Here is a 14,959-nt window from a genome sequence, read left to right as displayed (position 1 = left end):
TTGCAATTAAGAGAGTGGAGAGAGTTGGGGAGCGGATTCTGCAAGGAAACGAGCCAGCTCCTGTCTGGATAATCCTGCTCCTGATCTTCAGGCTACCTTAAACCGTTCTTCAAAAGGAGGAACTCCCTTTGGAATCAAACATGGGCAGAATCCGATCGTTCTAACTGCTGCTGCTGCTCTTTTCAGCGTTTCAAGGATCCTCTTTCATGGTTTCTTATGCCTCCGTGGTGCACTTTTCATATCAGCTGTCGTCCTTCAAACTTTCCCCACCCACTGCAAACATAAGAGCCAACTCCTAGGGACCGAGGTTCCTTCGTTGCCCCCCCCCTAAAATATTTGCCTCCAAGGGACCTCCAAGTTGATGGGCATTGACATTCAAATAGTATGTGCACGTGGCGTTATGTGAACAATTATGCAGGGTGGGGCTTACCTGCCCCTCCAATATTTTATTCAAATTGGCAGCCCTGCCCAGAAATGTGCTTGGCTGCCTGCCAGCAATTTAGCTGAAGGGTTAAAGACAGTGACTTAAAAAGGCCACCTAGCCTTCAAGTAAGAGAGCACTGACCAACCTGCACTAAATTAGTTCAGGTTTCCCAGACCATCATGTATCCAGAGAGCAAAATACAAGTTACAGCAGTGATGCTTGAAGTTACAGTACTTAATTGGAAATAAACCAAGGCTAGAATCCCTAGGCATGCTCAGGTTGCCATTCTAATTCGACTTGCCTGGGAGTAAATCCCACTGACTTCAATAGGGCGCCATCCGCACTACGCATTTAGAGCAGCCATGGCTTCCTTTCCACCCCCAATCCTGGGAGCTGTAGTTGGTTAACAGTGGCAAGAGTTGTTAGGAGACGCACATTCCCCTCGCAAAACTACAATTCCCAGAGTTCCTTAGGAAGAGGAGCTGACAAGCTGTCAACATTTCCCTTTTTAAAGGGAAATTCCCTTATTCCGAATAGGATTCCTTGCAAGAAAAGAGAAAAGTTGACAACTTAAGAGTTGTAGTTCTGGGAGGGGAATAGGCGCCTCCTAACAACTTTCAGCACCTTTACCAACTACAGTTCCCAGGATACTTTGGAGGGAAGAGGAGCTGTGACTTTTCTAAAGCAGCATGAAACTGCTTTCAGTGTATAATGCAGATGAGGCCTAAGATTTCCTTCAGAGTAGGCATAGATAGGACTGTGTTGTTACCTGGGAGTAAGGCCCATTGAGCAATGGAGGTTAATTCCAAGTAAGCAGGCCTAATATCGGATTGCACATCTATTAAGAGTCCTAGTAAGACATTTTCAACGCGATTATAGGGCAGGAGAAAAGATACTTACATAAGAAAGTCATTTTGAAAAATAAAAGTCCAAATGAAATGAATCAGAACTAGTCCTGGGCCTTGTCAGTAGCCCGATATGCAGACCAGTAGCAATTCATAAAGCTATTTCCACCACTTTTGTCTCCGCACCATGCTAAGTATCTTTGCCAAATGTTATTAAAGCCAGAGGAGCAAGGCTAGTGAAAAAACGGTGGCGACTTTACACAGAAAGGGGGGATGTGATTGCAACTGTACAAATGTGATTGGGCAGCGGAAGTGAGAAGCGTAACAAGGACCACCTGTATTATCTGTGAATGGAAGTACATTTGGCAATATTTCGCAGGTAAAAATGTTCACCTCGAGGAAGCTGCGCACGGAATTTCACTTCTGCACGGCTGATGTTTACTAGCAACCGGTGGTCCCACCAGAAGTATGTCTTCTGCACCAAGGGCCTAAACCTGGAAGGAAATAAGAACATCATGCTTAGGTTTGAAAGCTTTGAGCTCAGGATATTATATAAATACCTGTGGTCAAGGGGAAATTTTACCTCAGAAAACTCCTACAAGTGGTGGTAGTCCTTGAGACAAGAATGGCTGCCCCATTTTCCGCGTGGCTTGGTAGGCCTAGCATTGAGCAGCCAGCTTGGCAGTGCCTAGGAAGTGTGGCTTGCGGTTGCTTAGCAACGGTGACAGATTTACCTCAGCCCCTTCTCCCAGGCCAGCCATTTTGCCTGCGTGGCAGATGAGCAATGCTGGCGACAGCAGCGTTAAAGGGAAAGGGCTGCAAGGAGAGTGAAGAGAGGCTTGAATTAAGTGTGCCCCATTTATCTGGAGTACATTATCCAGATCTAGTGGATAGGAGTGTACAGTATGGATACCCAAATTCCAAATTCCTATCACTCAGTGAATGGCCACCTGCAATCTTTGTCTCAATGAAGTTGTTTGAATGGTACATGAGATCATCAGGATGCCATCCTGAGAATCTGGGACGGAGTAGGAAATAAGAACAAAATAAATACCATAAGTCACCCTGTTTGTTTGGGGCTTTTTTGGACAACGGGTTCCTGTTGATCAAAACAGCCAAGCTATTATGTTCTTCGTACAGAATGTTAATGAAATTGTTGCTTGCCACTTCTGGCCATTTTATGCCCTGCGTAAAGCTCAATATTAAGCAACAGCAATATTTAGCTTTAAATTCAAGTTACTTCATATGAGCCGGTGTGAGATAATCAGTTCTTGGGTTGCCTTTGGTCACAGTGAATTAATGCTACATTGCCTTTTTAAGCACAATTCACCTTCCCTCTTAGGAAAAGCCCAAGAGCAGGCCTGTGCTAAAAGCCCTGCTAATAAATTTATAAAGTTACCAACACCTATGTGGAGCCAAAATTATGTAGTCAATATTCCACATACTGGTACATCAAAAGGCATGGGGATGTTTCTGTAAGTCAACGGTCCTTGAATTGTTTTTTATAGTTATAGGTATAACTTTTTACGGTCATATGACAAAACTTGCATATAATATAACCTGTTTTGTCATTTAGTGGTTTATAAGGCATTGAAAGGTATAACTGTAGTATGAGAATTTTAATTTCTCCCTCCCAAACTGAGATTATTTCACTAACTGATCACATACAGTTGATCAGCAAATTCCACTATATATTTCAAACAGCAGTTGACAACAGATCAGTTAGCCCAGAAACGCTTGTTTTGTGATTTCAGGATTTTCAGGCCAAATAGAGCATGGCTATAATATTAGATGCAACCCTTTTCATATTATTTCAGTGCGATATGCTGTACAATGACTGGGAAGGTTTGATTACTCTTTTTGTTTGTTACTATATTACGTATGTATTTTTGTGTTTTATATTGTAAACTGCCCTGTGATCCTCAGATGAAGTGTACATAATTTACTAAATAAATAAAACAAATTCTGTAGAATAAGAAAAAAACCCCCACACATTAAGAGCTTTTATTTCTAAACATGTAAGAAAAAATCTATTCTCAACAAAAACCTATAAGTAGTGTATTTGCTTTTCGATGGGGAAATTTGATCCCAGTCTCCTCTTTTCTATTTTCTTAAAAAAATCATTCCCAGGGCAAACTTTTCTGTTCATCTGAGCTGAAGCAAACTCAATTTTCTTTTTCATTGCGGCATTTCTTTCATGAGATCAGCAGTGGTATTATTGGAGATGGTATTACTATAAATGGACACAGCCTAGCTCGTGCATTAAAGTTGTGATGATTTCCAGAAAGATGCCAGGCAGTTCTTTAAGTAAGCATTGTGGCTAGAATGCAGGAGTCGCACCAAAGTTCGGAAGGAAAGAGATGAAGAATTGTGTCCCTTAGACTGGCTGCACTGTTGTCAGGAGTCTTTGTTTAGACCATTTTTACACTCTTGCTGTATACTTATTTGAGTAGTTTTTCTTTGTCTACTAACCAGTACAATGTGACTTCTGTGTTCCACCTCTGCTTTACGTCAACTTTTTCCACCAAATAGTTAAATTTTAAAACAAACTCTCACCTGAGCACCTCCGTCATTAATGGACTTTTGTCTTTATAACAGGCTTGTCAAGTAAGGAGATATTACCCCTCGACTTTGAAGGAAGGTAATGAGTCAGAGAGCAAAGACCATACAGGAACTGCGCAATTCAGTATGTGAAACTAATCCTCACCCCAGCATTCTAATAATACAATCTCCACAAACCACACAGAACACCCATTTTGCTCCCTCCACCTCTGCTTTTATCTGGTGGCTTGAAATGCAGAATCATGAGATCAGCATCAGCAGAATTTCCACATTTTTGGGTTCCCTTTAATAATTATCTGCATGTCATACAGATAGTTAACAGATCTCCACTTCCATAATAATAAATGCTACATATGCTAAATTTGTGGCTGTCACCAGGGGAAACACAACAAAATATGCACATTAGAGAACTCAGTTCAATAAATTTTGCCTGAGATTGCCCAGACTCCTGCAGAGTTTCTGCTGCAACTGACTCCATCGAAATACTGAAGTTACATTTGCACCAGACATTTAAAGCACCATTATGCCAATTTAGCAGTCATGGCTTCCCCCAAAGAATCCTGGGAACTACAGTTGGTAAGGGTGCTGAGAATTTTGGAGGCATCACTATTCCCCTCACTCACCTGCAATTCCTAGAGTTCCCTAGGAAGAGGGACTGATTGTTAAACCACTTTGAGAATTGCAACTTCTTATTTAGAAAATATGGAAACACATAATGATTGTGAAAGTGTGACTTCCTCTCTAGATTGCATTGTATGTTTATTATTTGAAAATGATAACAAATATTTTAAAAAGTTTTTATTTCAGAATGCTGGGTGTCTATAATCATGGATACAGGCATACATATGAAGGTATAAGATGGAGAAAGTGGCTAGATGCATATTACCTATAGTTGCCAACTCCCTACCTAATGTGGCTCCTGTGCCAGCAAGAGAAACATGACAGGAAATTCAGTGCTGCAGGTGTTTACATAACTGCAATTCCTGAATGGGAAAAGTTGAGTTCACTATTGAAGAAAGGTTTTTGGAATGAACACTATTCTTGCTTGGCTAGATGTTTGTTGCCCAATCTCACTCCTACTAATTGAATACTATTCACAGCTCTACAAACATTACGGCATACACTGATCAGAACAAGTATGGCTACTTTATCTAGTCTATTTTATCTACTATAGTAAACTAATTCAGGTCTCTTTGTCTAAACTGTTTTGCTGATGTCATACATTGATCTGGTTTCCTCATCACGTTAAGCTAAACTATGTGTGGGTTTTCAGACTGAAGACTGTGTATGTAGCACTCCTCCCTTGGTGCTGCTGCACTATCTGTGACTTAACCACGGTTTGGCTTAGTGTTGTGTCTGAACCCAGGTTTGTGGTTTGTCTTGTTCCAGACAAACCATGAGCCATAACCAAAGCTTGTTCTTTGCTTGCCTCTTTCATTTTGTCTGATGGAGACAAACCACAACCACATGTTTGGATGTAACACTAAGCCAAACCAAGGTTTAGGTATGGGTAGTGCAGCAGCAGCAGGAGCAGCAGCAGCAGAACAACCAGCAGCAGAGCAATGAGACCATAATATTCATTCCATAAAGCCATGCATATATTTGTTCATGCAAAACCATGATTTATATTGTATTTTGCATGTAAGAGAGAGAAGACAACAATGCAAAGGATTATATGTGCTCTTTATTTTGAATGGGAGGTGTGTTAGTTTTAAACCAAATCCCATTAGAATAAGTTTTTTATGAGTGCTGGACATTCACAGTGTTCAAAATTGAAGTAAAGAGGAACGGTAGGTGTTTTAAAGCTTATATTGTTTGCTGAATGTCTTCACAGAATACGTAAACAAATGAACAGAATGAAACATATCTTTTAGTGAAACCACTAAAGACTCCATTACACAAACACAGGTAATGTCAATACAGCTTCATAATCCTTATTCAGGCCCTTTATACCTCTTTACTTGCATGGATTAACTAATCGATGGAACTATATTAGGACTGTGACATCTGCCACACATCCAAAAGAAGGGCTGTGACTCAGTGCTTTGCATGCAAAAGGTCCCAGCATAACTCCTCAACAACTTCAGGTATGGCTGGGAAGAGACCCGTTTGAAATCCTGGAGAATCACTGCCAGTCAGTGTAGACAATATTGAACTAGATGAACAGAATGTCTTACTCAGAATAAAGCAGTTTCTATGACCCCACTGGGAAGAGATACTGAGCATGTGTAGGATATTGCACTGGACACTCTTCCTGATGCACAACTTATGAAAAAGCGTGCATACAGTTTGTATGCATGTTCAGTGTATACTGTACTTTGGAAGGTCTGCAGCTCAGGGGTAGAGTGCATACTTTGTGTGCAAAAGGTCCAAAGTTCAGCCCCCGACCTTTCCAACTGGGGCTCAGAAAGATTCCCATCTGAAAACCTGAAGATCCAATGCCAGTCAGTGTACAACTTAGTCTAAGGCAACTTTCTATACAGTTATATCTACAGTTTTCCAAAGTATGTTTCTCTCCCCCCCCAAAAAATATGTTTTTATTAGCAATTTCAACATAACAACATATCAAAACATATGATATTGATTATTCCCCCTACCCCCCTCAAACCCTCCCTCGCCCCCAGGACTTCCCTTAGCTCCTCTCTCTGATTTCTCAGCCCATATTATTCTCTGCATGTTATAAAATTATACAAATCCTCACATTATCTATCTACCATGTTATCAATCGATAAATTTGTGTATGTTTATTCAAAACCTCCCAAGGAGTCCAATTCATTTTGTTGTCTTTTTAAGTAATTTGTGAAAAATTCCCATTCTTCTTTAAAGTCACAGTTGTCCTTATCTCGTAGTTTGTATGTCAGTTTAGCCAGTTCTGTATATTTCATCAATTTCTCTTGCCAGTGTTCTTTTGTTGGGGTTTCCTCATTCTTCCATCCTTGTGCTATCAAGACTCTTGCCGTTGTTGTTGCATACATAAATCAATTCTTTGTTTTCCTTGGCAGGTCTCGTCCTACAATCCCTAACAAAAATGCTTCTGGTTTTTTTTAACAAATGTCATTTTAAACATTTTCTTCAATTCATTATATATCATTTCCCAATTTTTTAAAACTTCTCTACATTCCCACCACATAAGATAAAAAGCCCCTTCTTTTTCTTTACATTTCCAACATGTATTTGACCCGGTCCCAAAGTATGTTTCAAGGGCAGGTCTGAAGGGGAAGACTTCTTTGCAAAGTAGCACCATGTTTATGAATTAAACAAATACTACTGCAAACACTAAAGGTATCCAGTACTGTATTCTTTTCACACACAAATGCTCTTCTTTTGAAACTTTTGACTACTTATGGGAGTGGTTAGCTGCAAAGCTTCCCTTGCAGGGAAAGTAATAATTCAGTGTTGCTTTTCCATCCAGAAGAAATAAAAAAAATTGGGAGGTTAGGAATAAATACGTCTATGATATGCTGTTGTGGTGGTGAAAATACACTTTGTTTACTGTTTTTGGACACCCAGTATCTAAAGTTAGAAAATGACAGTAATTTCAACGCCACACTTTTGGAACTACACTTAACACACAAAAGACTGTAAGCTATTTTCGAGGAATTCAGCCAAAAGCTTGAGTAATTAGCTAACCTTCCACTGTGTTGCCCAACCAACCCTACCCTGTCTCACCTTCTAAACCCAGGATTATCCCCACCCAAATGGTATTACCTCCCCTCCCCACTTCCTTTTGAGGCCAGACCTCCCATCTGTGCTCCGCTTTTTAATGCTCTGCAGCTGGCCCACCTGCATTGCATTGCAGGGCAGATAATCCCCAGAAGATTTTGAGTGCAAATGTTTTCTAAACAAATATATTCAAGAAGCCAAAGCTGCTATTTTAAATTGTAAGCAGGTTGAGCATAGAAACCAAATCTTCTTCTTTCAAGTCACACAATTTTCCTGCATTATATAATAAATTTGGGCAGGAGGGGCAGGAACCAGTAACTCTAACGCAATACCCAAACTAGGTTGGCAACCTAAGTAGTTAATAAATAAATACAAATAACCAGAATTCTTAAGCCTTTCCTTTATTCTTTCCTTAAGAGGAACGTACCCTGAAACATTATTATGAACAGCACAGTAGATTTTAATTTAACTGCCAAAAGCCTGAATAAATAGAAATATCTTACCTTCCACATATGTTCCAAGTTGATTTATAACATATAATAAAAACAGTTTAAAAGCCAGTTACAAAACAGTACAAAAACAATGAGAGGAGTTAAAAATGAATCCAAAATGGACACCTATGGTAGAGAGGTATTCAGCCAGCTAGTAAAGCTTATCAGAACAGTGTCTTCTATTGTTTCCTAAAAGTGCAGATAGTGGGTACCTATTGTATCTTGACAGCAATCTTGTTCTGATATCTCTGGAACTTTAAGGAGAAACTCTCAGGATAGTTGCAAGAGTTTTGGAACAGTCCAGGAAAAGTGTGGGCTTGACTCAGATGAAAATCAGTCAGGAACACATAAAACTAGGTGTGGTAGAATTTCCACTGGGATTATTAATATTGAAACTGAAGTCCATTTCTCATGTTGCCAGACATATTTGCTGCTGAATGTATAGCCAAGATACAACCAACTACAGCTCTCCAGTTAGTGTGTCTTTATGATACATATGTTTGCAAACAGATTTTTATCACATCCGTACTTTGTGCCTTGAAACAATATTTGAAAAGCCATTAGCTGTACACCTAAAAATGGCATGTGTCTACATTCTACAGGAAACACAGTGCTGCAAGAATCTTGTGTACTTTAGATTTGTTAGCTGAGCCAATGCAAAAGAATGAGCTGGCGAATTGTGATTTGGTGATGACATTCAAGTGACTCATGTGACCTGCACTGTAATGATCATGCCCTGACTGCACATTGGCAGTCTCTTGACAGACAGCAACTCTGCTGGATCAAAGTAGCAGGCCAGTACCGTTGCTGGTGCTATCAGTTTTGGGTGTCAGAGTGTCTTTAAGAATGGTGTCTGTGCCTTTGCCTCCTATTCTAATTAGATAGGATGGATGCATCTCATCATCCTTCTTCCATATTTATTTTGCATGACAACAATGGCAGCAGAAGACATCAATACTGGTCTTGGTTTACTAAAAGCAACGTAGAATATACTTCAATTGGAACCTATTCCAAGGACGGAAAGTGCTACAGAGTCTATTTAATGTAACCACATGTCAAAGCAGCTACAAAAAGAAACCGGTAGTTCCACATAAGCCTGGGATGCTGAGCTAAACCTTGAAAGCCTGCCAAAATGAAATCCCTGTGCTTTCCAATCCATTAGTACTTTTTATGGCAGTGTTTGTCCAGACACTATGTTTTGTTCCCAGAATTACCAGTGGGCCTGCTTTGTGAGCATCAGCTAAAAGTGTTCACTTTTCTTTCCACACATAATCCAACATTTGTAAGCCTTGGTTTCCTGATGTTTTCCAAGTGATGGTTGTTTGCTTGTGTTCTGTTTAATATTTCTAAAAGAACTCCAGAATTTACTTTAAAATCAAATAATTATGCACACATAAGTAATGAATGTATAGATGCACACTTTCTGCACACTTGACCAGTGGCAAGAAATTCCAGGGGCAATACTACCTAGGTTAGCTTTCTATTGCCTAGGTTGCATACAAACAAACAAAACATACATACCTAAAAGCAAATTAAGAGGAGCATAGGATGCTGCCTTATACTCAGTCAGGCCATTGGCCCATCTAGCTCAGTACCATCTACACTGACTGGCAGCAACTCTCCAGGATTTCAGACAGGGCTCTCTCCCAGTTCTAGCTGGAGATGCTGGGAATTGAACCCGAGATCTTTTGCATGCTAAGCAGATGCTCTACCACAGTGTTTCCCAAACTTTTTTGGGCAACGGCACACCTGTTTACTGAAAAAAAATCTCGCGGCACACCACCGCGGCACAGCCCCGTGACGTCAGCGCGCAGCGTCACGCCGGGAGGGACGCACGAAAGTGAAAGTTTTTTCCCTCCCCCTTGCCGGGGAACCTCCAAGCTTTGGGGGTGGGAGGAGGCAGCAGAGCGAGGGACTGAGGGACGGCGGCAACTGAGGCGGCGGCGGCTGTTGTGGTGGTGGCGGCGATAGCGGGCGGAGGAGGGGGCGGCGGCGGGGCTTGAGGAGCCGTCGCCGGGAGTTGCTGCTGCTGTTGTTGCTGCTGCTGCCCGGACATGCCGGCCTCCTCCTCCTCCGCTGTCTCGCACTCCTCCCTTTTGCACGCACTGCCCCGCCGCTCGGCACCACCACCGCGGAGCCGCCCCCGGCTCGATGCGGATCCTCGCCGCCGCCGCCGCCTCTCACCGCCCGACTCGCCCGCCTCCCTCCCACGGCACACCAGCCAATGTCTCACGGCACAGTAGTGTGCCGCGGAACACCGGTTGGGAAACACTGCTCTACCACACGGGTGTCAAACACAAGGCCCGTGGGCCGAATCTGGCCCGCCAGACCTCGTCATGTGGCCCGTGTAGCCACCGGCCGCCAGCCTTCACCTTTTATTCTCCCTTTTTTTTTTACACAAGAAAGCTGCCTCTTCAACGCATGCGCGGCAGCCTACAAGCCAGAGAACGTCTGCCCTCTAGCGGCGCCGGCCGTTCTACACAGGAAACCTCCACTTTACATGCATTCTACTTGCCATTATTCTATGTTTCTGCTTTCAGAGCTAGTTATTACTTACATTATTACAAAAAACAGTAATAATTGAATGCAGTGACAATAATTTATGATAATAAAGAGTGGACACATAGTCCTACAGATACAACCGGCCCTTTGAGGGTGACCAAACTGCTGATGCGGCCCCCGATGAATTTTGAGTTTGACACCCCTGCTCTACCACTAAGTTGTTGCTGTTGTTTAGTCGTTTAGTCGTGTCCAACTCTTCGTGACCCCATGGACCAGTGCACGCCAGGCCCTCCTGTCTTCCACTGCCTCCCACTAAGTTATAACCCTTCAAATGCCAAATAACATTAATAAGGTGTCAGTTTTCCAAGCCAATATTACAACTTTTAAAAGCCTGATAAAAAAGGCTGCGGCCTGAATCTGTACAATATTTCATATTAGTATGTTTATTTGTGAATATACAAACATAAGTGGAAGCAAGCCCAATAAGCAGCACCCTGCTATCCTACACCAGCTCTTCAGCAAGAGATGACTTCCAAGATGTGCTTAGTCTTCAGTTGATGTCTCTCTTTGCTTCTGCCTTTCTTTGTCTCTGTTCCAAGCTGGTTTGTTTCCTAACTGCATCCACCCACCTTTATGTCAGCTGCTCCCCTGGCAGCTGGTAGGCATCACTTTTTCAAAGTTGTGATAGCCAATTCTTGATCTTCAGAATATTTCCCAACCATTATGTCCCATTGGAAAAATATCAACCAATCTCCCTAACAAAGAAATGGCTAGCTATAACAAACCTGTACTAACTCAAGTAATACCAGATCCCATTTTGAAATGAATGTACAAGTCTCTGTTTATCCTGTCGCAACCACACTGAATGTTGAAACGCACGCCCACCCAGAACTTTTCAACATCCTCTCCCCCTCCCACCACAACATATACATTCAGGGAAGGGAGCTGGTCACTGCAGGAGGGGAGTCAGCCTGGCTTCCTCACCAGCCAGACTCATTGCTGTCTCTTAGTCCCCTTCCTCTCTAGCCTCCCCTTCTGCCTCCGGTTCTGGACTGCTATCTACCACAGATTCTTCCGTCTCACTAAACCTTGTTACCTCGTTAGCTTCTAACACCTTCTCCCCCCAGTCTGCTCTCTCTTCTCCCTCTGAGCCTTCTTTACTTGGGGTTTCCCCAGGTAGTGCCTCCTACTACTCCTCTGCGTCCAGGCAGCACATGACATCAAGTAAAGAGGCCTTAGTATAGTTCAAAGACACATTCCGGCCAGGCAAAAGCACCTGAGAAAAGTGTGGACCAAAGTGGTGCATGTATGGCCTGGAGAGAGATTAAAGGACCAGAAATAAAGGATGGGATGGGGGCTGCATTCAGGTCCCTAGTCTGGGATTCCCCATGCCTCTGTCAGGCCTTATGATGACAATGATGATACAGACATAATAGGCAGAAAGAATTTTGAGAAATTTGAGGGAAGGGGGAACAATCAAGACGTATACCTTTCACCTGTGGGTTTTTAAAAAGTTATTTACAGTATTTCAATGTAATATTTTGAAGAGCAGAGCAGATTCGGTCAGAAAAATAAAATGCTTACCAACTCTCTCATCTACAGCTGTTCATACTCTTGGCAGTACCACTTTGGCTATTAATTTGAATCGCGCTGAAAAGAAAGGTGGAAATTGTGGACAGATTTACACTAGGGGAAGTAAATAACAGTGGTGGTGAAATTGGGATGAAATCAGCAGGTGCAGAGGAACAAGAAATTCCAGTAAAACATTTTCTTCACATCACTGTGCTTAGAGTACCAAATGCATGATGCAGAGGTTCTCTGGAAACATGCAGAGAAGGTAGTGCCTGAAAGGACTTCGGAAGGAAATTACAAATTATGGGAATTAGATATTACATAGAAATGCTTTAGCATCTATAACTGGGACAAATTCCAAGTAACTGCCCTTTCAATATAGGACTGCTGCTGAGTCATCCCACAGTGCTCTATAACAGTGCCTTATTTTTGATTATTCATGCTGGCATAGCCTTAAGAGTTTCAATATCATCAAGAAATAATCTAAGATATAAAAAGGACTCTGAAGATTTTCTTTGAGAAGAAATAAGGAGGCTGTAGGGTGGGTGGAACTGATTCAATTTATTAAGCCTTATTTCCTGTTTCATTTACCAACCTATCTAGCAGCATGCTCATCAAGATTTGCTGCTGCAAATCAGATTTTAGTATGCAAACACTTAAGATTGAGCTGTGCCAATAGCTATGCCAGCACAACACCACAAAATGTAATATTTGCCCATGCCAAAATCAAAGGAGATGGTAGAAGCATGGTTGTTGTTGTTTAGTCGTTTAGTCGTGTCCGACTCTTCGTGACCCCATGGACCAGAGCACGCCAGGCACTTCTGTCCTCCACTGCCTCCCGCAGTTTGATCAAACTCATGCTAGTAGCTTCAAGAACACCATCCAACCATCTCATTCTCTGTCGTCCCCTTCTCCTTGTGCCCTCCATCTTTCCCAACATCAGGGTCTTTTCCAGGGAGTCCTCTCTTCTCATGAGGTGGCCAAAGTATTGGAGCCTCAGCTTCACGATCTGTCCTTCCAGTGAGCACTCAGGGCTGATTTCCTTCAGAATGGAGAGGTTTGATCTTCTTGCAGTCCATGGGACTCTCAAGAGTCTCCTCCAGCACCATAATTCAAAAGCATCAATTCTTCGGCGATCAGCCTTCTTTATGGTCCAGCTCTCACTTCCATACATCACTACTGGGAAAACCATGGCTTTTACTATACGGACCTTTGTTGGCAAGGTGATGTCTCTGCTTTTTAAGATGTTGTCTAGGTTTGCCATCGCCTTTCTCCCAAGGAGCAGGCGTCTTTTAATTTCGTGACTGCTGTCACCATCTGCACTGATCATGGAGCCCAAGAAAGTAAAATCTCTCACTGCCTCCATTTCTTCCCCATCTATTTGCCAGGAGGTGATGGGCCCAGTGGCCATGATCTTCGTTTTTTTGATGTTGAGCTTCAGACCATATTTTGCGCTCTCCTCTTTCACCCTCATTAAAAGGTTCTTTAATTCCTCTTCACTTTCTGCCATCAAGGTTGTGTCATCTGCATATCTGAGGTTGTTGATATTTCTTCCGGCAATCTTAATTCCGGCTTGGGATTCATCCAGCCCAGCCTTTCGCATGATGAATTCTGCATATAAGTTAAATAAGCAGGGAGACAATATACAGCCTTGCCGTACTCCTTTCCCAATTTGGAACCAATCAGTTGTTCCATATCCAGTTCTAACTGTAGCTTCTTGTCCCACATAGAGATTTCGCAGGAGACAGATGAGGTGATCAGGCACTCCCATTTCTTTAAGAACTTGCCATAGTTTGCTGTGGTCAACACAGTCAAAGGCTTTTGCATAGTCAATGAAGCAGAAGTAGATGTCTTTCTGGAACTCTCTAGCTTTCTCCATAATCCAGCGCATGTTTGCAATTTGGTCTCTGGTTCCTCTGCCTCTTCTAAATCCAGCTTGCACTTCTGGGAGTTCTCGGTCCACATACTGCTTGAGCCTTCCTTGTAGAATTTTAAGCATAACCTTGCTAGCATGTGAAATGAGTGAAATTGTGCGGTAGTTGGAGCATTCTTTGGCACTGCCTTTCTTTGGGATTGGAATGTAGACTGATCTTCTCCAATCCTCTGGCCACTGCTGAGTTTTCCAAACTTGCTGGCATATTGAGTGTAGCACCTTAACAGCATCATCTTTTAAAATTTTAAACAGTTCAGCTGGAATACCATCACTTCCACTGGCCTTGTTATTTGCAGTGCTTTCTAAGGCCCATTTGACTTCACTCTCCAGGATGTCTGGCTCAAGGTCAGCAACCACACTACCTGGGGTGTATGAGACATCCATATCTTTCTGGTATAATTCCTCTGTGTATTCTTGCCACCTCTTCTTGATGTCTTCTGCTTCAGTTAGATCTTTACCACTTTTGTCCTTTATTATGGTAATCTTTGTACGAAATGTTCCTTTCATATTTCCGATTTTCTTGAACAGATCTCTGGTTCTTCCCATTCTGTTGCTTTCCTCTATTTCTTTGCATTGCTCGTTTAAGAAGGCCTTCTTGTCTCTCCTTGCTGTTCTTTGGAAATCTGCATTCAATTTCCTGTATCTTTCACTATCTCCCTCGCATTTTGCTTGCCTTCTCTCCCCCGCTATTTGTAAGGCCTCGTTGGACAGCCACTTTGCTTTCTTGCATTTCTTTTTCATTGGGATGGTTTTAGTTGCTGCCTCCTGTATAATGTTGCGAGCCTCCATCCATAGTTCTTCAGGCACTCTGTCCAGCAAATCTAAATCCTTAAACCTGTTCCTCACTTCCACTGTGTATTCATAAGGGATTTGGTTTAGATTGTATCTTACCTGTCCAGTGGTTTTTCCTACTTTCTTCAGTTTAAGCTTGAATTTTGCTATAAGGAGCTGATGATCTGAGCCACAG

The 14,959-nt window shown here is 42.3% G+C and overlaps 1 long non-coding RNA gene across 2 annotated transcripts; it reads left to right on the top strand.

Moving 5' to 3' along the window:
• The first annotated feature begins 960 nt into the window (after window positions 1-960).
• On the top strand, window positions 961-12,312 carry LOC309540338. 2 transcript variants are annotated; one of them, XR_014223188.1, is made up of 4 exons: window positions 961-1,648; window positions 3,868-3,955; window positions 5,666-5,739; window positions 12,090-12,312. It is a non-coding gene; the product is annotated as an uncharacterized lncRNA (long non-coding RNA). The 2 variants fall into 2 exon arrangements; XR_014223189.1 differs by lacking the exon at window positions 961-1,648 and adding an exon at window positions 2,105-2,744.
• The last annotated feature ends 2,647 nt before the right edge of the window (window positions 12,313-14,959 follow it).

This window comes from Podarcis vaucheri (genome assembly GCF_965113315.1).
Source record: "Podarcis vaucheri genome assembly, chromosome: 9".
Classification (NCBI taxonomy): domain Eukaryota; kingdom Metazoa; phylum Chordata; class Lepidosauria; order Squamata; family Lacertidae; genus Podarcis; species Podarcis vaucheri.
Note: the sequence above shows the minus strand (reverse complement) of the source record. Positions and strands in the feature narration are given on the sequence as shown.